At 43.3% G+C, this 6,601-nt stretch overlaps 1 protein-coding gene across 4 annotated transcripts in view; it reads left to right on the top strand.

Annotated features, from left to right (window-relative positions):
* The first annotated feature begins 2,313 nt into the window (after positions 1-2,313).
* The window catches only part of cep131 (centrosomal protein 131), a 103,211-nt gene continuing 98,923 nt past the window's right edge, over positions 2,314-6,601 (top strand). For 2 of the 4 annotated variants that reach the window (XM_041217443.1, XM_041217442.1), the window contains exon 1: positions 2,314-2,766. The gene's annotated coding sequence lies outside the window, so the exon portion shown is untranslated. The remainder of the gene's footprint in view (positions 2,767-6,601) is intronic. The other 2 variants (XM_041217439.1, XM_041217441.1) reach the window with 2 other exon arrangements.

Raw genomic sequence — 6,601 nt, 5'->3', positions numbered from 1 at the left:
TCTCTCAGAGGGTTGTGTGACTTTGGAATTCTCTGCCTCAGAAGGTGGTGGAGGCGGGGTCATTGAATATTTTTAAGGCAGATGTAGATACATTCTTGATAGGCAAGGGAATCAAAGGTTATTGGGGGTGGATGAGAATGTGGAACTCCAAACACAAACAGATCAGCCATGATCTTATTGAATGGTGAGCAGGCTCAAGGGGCCATCAAGCCTACTTCTGCTCCTATTTTGTATGCTCGTACGTAATCCAGGGCAGCTAGAAAATACTGTTTCTTTGCAAAATCCACGTTATTAAGGTGAAGCCTTGATTCTGTGGTAACATTCTTATTTGAGTCAGAAGGTAATGGGTTCAATATTCACTCCAGTGACCTGAGCGCATAATCTAGCTGAGACTTCAGTGCAGTACTGAAGGAGAACTGCACAGCTGGATGCACCGTCTTTTGAATGAGGTGTTAAACCAGGGCCCTATTTACCCAACAAAAACAGAAAATGCCAGAAAAACTCAGCAGGTCTAACAGCATCTGTGAAAAGAAAAACAGAGTTAACGTTTCGAGTCCGTATGACTCTTCTTCAGAGTTCAATTCAGGGCTCTATTTGCCCTCTCTGTTAGATGTAAATGGCACTATTTGAATAAGCTGAGAGGAGGTTTGCCTGGTGGCCAACCCCTCAGCCACCATCACTTATATTCACGTCTCCTAGTTTTGTATTCTTCACAAGTGGAAATATCTTCTCTATATCTACTTTATCAATTCCCTTAATTTTTTTTACAAAGACCTCTATTAGGCTTCTCTTTCCTGGAGAAATGAGCTCCAGCCAGTTCAATCTTACCTGATACATATCAGCTGTCAGTTTTGGTATCAGGAGGTTCTGGTATGCTTAGTGCAAACCCTGAGTCCATTGATCTAAGATAGCAATAAATCCATTACAAAATTAAGAAAAAAAAATATTTTTCCAGAGTGACTAGAATGTAGAATTCACTCCCATGGGGAATATTTGAGGTGAGCAGCATAGGAGCATTTAGGGGAGATAGCTAAACACAAGGCATAAAGAAATAGAAAGGTGCATGCTGATAGAGTGAGATGAAGTGCGGTGTGCGGAGAATAGAGCAGTTTGGCCAAGTGGCCTGTTTCTGTGCCGTACATTCTGCAGACATGTCTTGCGAATTTCTCGATGCGAAAAATTGAGCCTCAGTTGTTATCTTGCGGGAGGACCTGCAATCTCAGGACTAAAAACAAAAAAACTGCGGATGCTGGGAATCCAAAACAAAAACAGAATTACCTGGAAAAACTCAGCAGACCTGCTGAGTTTTTCCAGGTATTTCTGTTTTTGTTTTGCAATCTCAGGACCTTTGATTGACATGCTTGGACCCTGGAGCTGCCTGGGTACCAGACCCCAGCTTTGCATGAAACCCAATCCCCTTCCACACTGACTCCTTGGGTGGGGGGAATTGTCTGTATCGGTGCTGGCCCTGGGACACCTCCACAATTGGACCACCCTGCCGCCGGCGGGGCCATGATAACACTCGGAAAACAATTAGAATACTTCAGAAAAATTGTAAAGCGTTTCAATGCATTAATGTAGCTTTCGTAAAGGTGCTTCAGTGCTGTTGAAGGGTCATGAGGACTCGAAACGTCAACTCTTTTCTTCTCCGCCGATGCTGCCAGACCTGCTGAGTTTTCCCAGGTAATTCTGTTTTTGTTCTGGCACTTTAGAGTTTAAATCGACCACTTTTGTGCCTTTATAAACCAACTTTCTACCCATATTGGTTTGTGTTCGAATAAAATTAACAACACGTGATTTTTACACCAAATCGCTCGATCTTTTTAAAGTGCTTGTATCCTGATTTATGGAATGGTGGGGTTGGAATTACAGATTCTATGTAAGGGACAGATCATCAGAAGGACACGAACCAGATAAAAGCAGATAAATTCCCCCCTGGAACCAGTGGTGCACTGTAAGAAGCTGGCTTTGCTAAAACACTTAATGGTCCATAAAATGGATTATTGCTCCACGTTACACAGCATGGTAAATTAATTTATGACTAATGAAAATGAGGCACTTTTAGTTAAAATCCTGCTTTCCTAAGTATTGGGGTTGTAGCATCTTTGACCCATGTAATGTTATCAGGCGGCTAAGTGCAACCTCTCAGAATCTGAGTGCCCGGTCAATCTAATTTGATAGCGGAACCTGGGGGGGCGGGTTTTGCTGATTGACCAAACACCAACCAATCAGCGGCCCGGTGCGAGGCACCGCCCCTCGCCGAGGACCAATCGGAGGCAGAGGAGGGGGCGGGACCTCCGTTGAGATGAAGTTTGGTTGCAGGCGGACCCGGTTGCTAAGTTGCTTTTTTTTTCCCCCTCTCTGCCCTGAGATGACTCAGGAGGAGGTTTCCCCCCCGCAGCCAGAAACGATTTAACATGCACTTTGTGTGAAGGGGGGAGCGAAGGATGAGCATTGATTGTAAGGCGGCGGCGGCAGGAGAGGGTTTCTCTGTTCTTTGTTTTGTTGCAATGTATCACTTCTGATGTAAACAGTTACAATGTAACCTTAGGCCAAGGCTTTGTGAGCGACCCTCTTTGATACAAGTTATCATCCACAGGCCCAGACTGGTTACTTTGAGCTTCTCGTCACTGCCCGAGAACATCGCAATTTGGCATCTGCGATCGTGTTGGGACAAGACCCGGTAAAGCTGGCCAAAACCCACCGCTTTTTAATCAGTGACGGGGCGATTAATTTGAGTGCATTTTCTGCCATCCTGCGACTCAGGTGGGATCCCTCTCTCTCTCTCTCTCTCTGTCTCTCTCTCATGCTCTTGAATCCCAGCTACTCGAAGCAGTGCACAAGGGAGAAGGGTTTGCGTGTCGAGGGATTAAATAGTAGTGCATGCTTGTGACTGTTACCAGCGTTGCCTATGGTAACGTTTGACTCAGTCGAGAAGGAAATGGTTCAGATGCGGCCAAGTAAAACCTGGACCAATGCTTGTTACTGTCTAGATTGGTTATTTTAAAAAAAAAATGTAGTTAGGGATGTTTAAGCTGAATGGGGATTGTTGTGGAGGATCTACAGTCAACGTTTGGATGTTGGTGTACTTGTGAGAGACCCTTTTCCCCTATTGGTAACTAAAACTGACAGCTAGTTTTCTGATGCCCCATTCACTCTCTGGCACTTTGCATCTTATTTAAAACAGTACTTCCCATTTCAGATCAGTGAGCCTAACCCCGTAGATTTATTACAGCAAACTTTTAATTGCCTCCCTGCAATTACTAAAAAAGTGATGGGATCCAGGGTGCTCAACAAATCCTGGTTTGAAATCACCAGTTTATGGGTGAAAGTCAGTATTGTTTGCCCTTGGTCAGACTTGCGCTTGGAAATGAGTCGGGTCTGATGCAGGTGAAATAACATTGATGCTTGCTGCAGTGGCTGCCATTCACACATGCACGATTACAGTGAACTTTACTCGTTCGAGGACATTCTTGAATATCCTTGGTGTCTCCAAAGGATGTTGCTGTGACTTGCATACAGTTTTCTTGCAGGTGTCGGCAAGGACTTAATTCTGCCAACCAACTTGTAAAATGATTTATTTCCAACTGCTTAAAAAAAACCCTGAATGATAGAGCAACGTGGAGGACAATGGCCAACTGAAATTCAGTTAGAAGGGAATATATTAATTGAGGGAGTTCATATTGGGTCATTAAACCGGCTGCAAATTGGCATGCATTGCAACGTTGGCTGCACTTCATTAATTACTTCACTTGCTGTGCAGAACTTTGGGACATCTTGGTGTGGAAAAGGCACTTCATAAATGCTAGTTCTTCCATTATTTAAAACTTTTAATTTTTTTTGTGTTTGACCAACCTTCTGTTTAACATCCCTGTGAATGGGACTAAAAATATTTCTGGTAGACAATCGCTTACCAGCTGTAGTAACGTAAAAGGTTACATATCATCAGGCGTTTAACTTAATCATTTTGTAAGGGTGCACTTCCAAGAGTCTGTAGATCTGTAGAGAGTCTGGAGAGGGTACTAATACATTGCCATTTGTGGGCTGTTTGTAAAATATCCAGTGTTGGACGAGGCACTTCCCCTCAAAGCAAAAGGATGTTCTTTAATTGAATCAGCCCAAGCAACTTGCACATAAATCCGTCATAGCTGGGTGACCTCGGCAAAGGAATGAGCTGGTGATCCAGCAGCTTTCTAATGACATTGTGTTGGGGGAGAAGAAATAGCACAAAGAGAACTGTAACTTAAAGCAAAGGTACCAAGGCACGGCATCATTTTAGGAGTTCAAGCAAAAATACTTCAGGAGTTAGCATTTTTTCAGAACATGTGCTTCTCTCAGTGAAAATTGTTTGCTTGTTACAACAAGATCAATTTCTAAATTTTGGGTACTTCTGACTTAAAGGGCCTAATAAAGGATGTGCATTTAGATATTGCCTTTCCCGATATCAGGATGGTCCAAAGCACTTCACGATAATGAAATACTTTTAAAGTGCAGTCAAGTTTTGTTTGATGCCCTGGCATTAAAAGTGCCCTTACAAGGGAATCATGGCAGCCAAATTTCACATTGCAGTGCATAGAAACAGCAATGAAATAAAGGACCAGATAATCTGTTTCAGTGGTGTTGAGGGATAAATTTTGGCCAAGATAACTGGAGAACTCCCCTGCTCCTCTTTGAATAGTGTCACTGAAAGATCAGAGAGGATCTCAGTTTAATGCCTCATCCAAAGGACAGTACCTCTTGCATTTGCTCAGCATTGCACTGGGAGTGTCAACCTACATTTACATTATGTGCTTAAATCCTGGAATGGCGGGTAACATATTAGCATGGATAGAGTATTGATTAGCTAACAGAAAGCAGGGAGTCGGGATAGTGGGTCTTTTTCAGGTTGGCAAGCTGTAACTAGTGAAATGCTACAGGGATCAGTGCTGGGGCCTCAACTATTTACAATCTATATCAATGACTTGGACGAATGGACAGAATGTATGGCTGCTAAGTTTGTTGATGACATAAAGATAGGTTGGAGAGTAAGTTGTGAAGAGCACATAAGGAGTCTACAAGGAAAGTGTGTCAACTTTGGCAGGAAGAATAGAAAAGCAGTGCGTTATTTTAATGGAGAGAGGTTGCAGAACTCTGCACTACAGAGGGATCTGGGTGTCCTAGTACCTGACTCATAAAAAGTTAGGTATGCAGGTACTGCAAGTGATTATGAAGGCAAATGGAATGTTGTTGTGTATTTCAAGGAGAATGGAATATAAAATGAAGGAAGTTTTGCTACAGTTGTACAGGGTGGTGGTCTTGGTGAGACCACATCTTGAGTACTGTGTACAGTTTTAGTCTCCTTACTTAAGAAAGGATATAATTGCATCAGAAGCAGTTCAGAGAAGGTTCACTCAACTAATGCCTGGGATGAGGGGAGTTATTTTATGAGGAAAGGTTGGACAGATTGGGCCTATATCCATTGGAGCTTAGAAGAATAAAAGGTGATCTTAGAACCATAGAAAACTTACAGCACAGAAGGAGGCCATTCAGCCCATCTTGTCCATGCCAGCCCAAAGACACCCAGGTGCCCTTTCTAAACCCACCTTCCTGCACCCGGCCCATAGCCCTGCAGCTTACAGCACTTAAGGTGCAGATCTAGGTACTTTTTAAAAGAGTTTAGAGTTTCTGCCTCTACCACCAACTTGGGCAGTGAATTCCAGGCACCCACTACCCTCTGCATAAAAAAGTTCTTCCTCATGTCCCCCCTACACCTTCTGCCACTTATCCTGAATCTATGTCCCCTAAAATTCTCCACCAAGGGAAACAATTTTATCCTGTTCACTCTATCTATTCCCCTCATAATTTTGTACACCTCAATCAAGCCACCTCTCAGCCTTCTTTGTTCTAAGGAAAATAACCCCAACCTATCCAATCTCTCCTCGTAGCTACGCTTTTCTAACCTTGGCAACATTCTTGTAAACCTCCTCTGCACTCTCTCCAGAGCTATTACGTCCTTCCTGTAATGTGGTGACCAGAACTGCACACAATACTCCAGTTGTGGCCTCACCAGAGTTTTATTCAATTCCAACATTATGTCCTACTGAAACATACAAGATCCTGAGGTGATTTGACAATGTGAATGCTGAGAGGATGTTTCCCTTGCGGAAGAGACTAGAACTAGGGCAGACAGTTTAAATATAAGAGGCCTCCCATTTAAGATGGAGGTGAGGAGAACATTTTTCTCTCAGAGGGTTGTTAGTCTGTAGAATTCTCTTCCCAGAGAGCAGTGGAGGCTGGCTCATTGAATGTTTTTAAGGCAGAGTTAGATAGGTTCTTGATTGACAAAGGATTCAAAGGGTATAGGGGTAGACAAGAAGGTAGAGCTGAAGCCACAATCAGATTAGCCATGATCTTATCAAATGGCAGAAGAGGCTTGGGGTTGAATGGCTTTCTCCTGCTCCTAATTCGTATGCCCGTGTGCATAGTGGATCAAATTTAACATGGAGAAGTGTGAAACGATACATTTCAATAGGTAGATTGAGGGATGCAATATGTGGGCTTTCCCAGTGTGGGTAAGTTGTGTCTCATTAACAGCTTGGTGGGGAAGAAGGTGGTGTGTGTG

The sequence above is a fragment of the Carcharodon carcharias genome, chromosome 22, assembly GCF_017639515.1.
Source record: "Carcharodon carcharias isolate sCarCar2 chromosome 22, sCarCar2.pri, whole genome shotgun sequence".
Classification (NCBI taxonomy): domain Eukaryota; kingdom Metazoa; phylum Chordata; class Chondrichthyes; order Lamniformes; family Lamnidae; genus Carcharodon; species Carcharodon carcharias.
The sequence above is the reverse complement of the archived record's forward strand: the minus strand, read 5'-3'. Positions and strand labels throughout refer to the sequence as shown.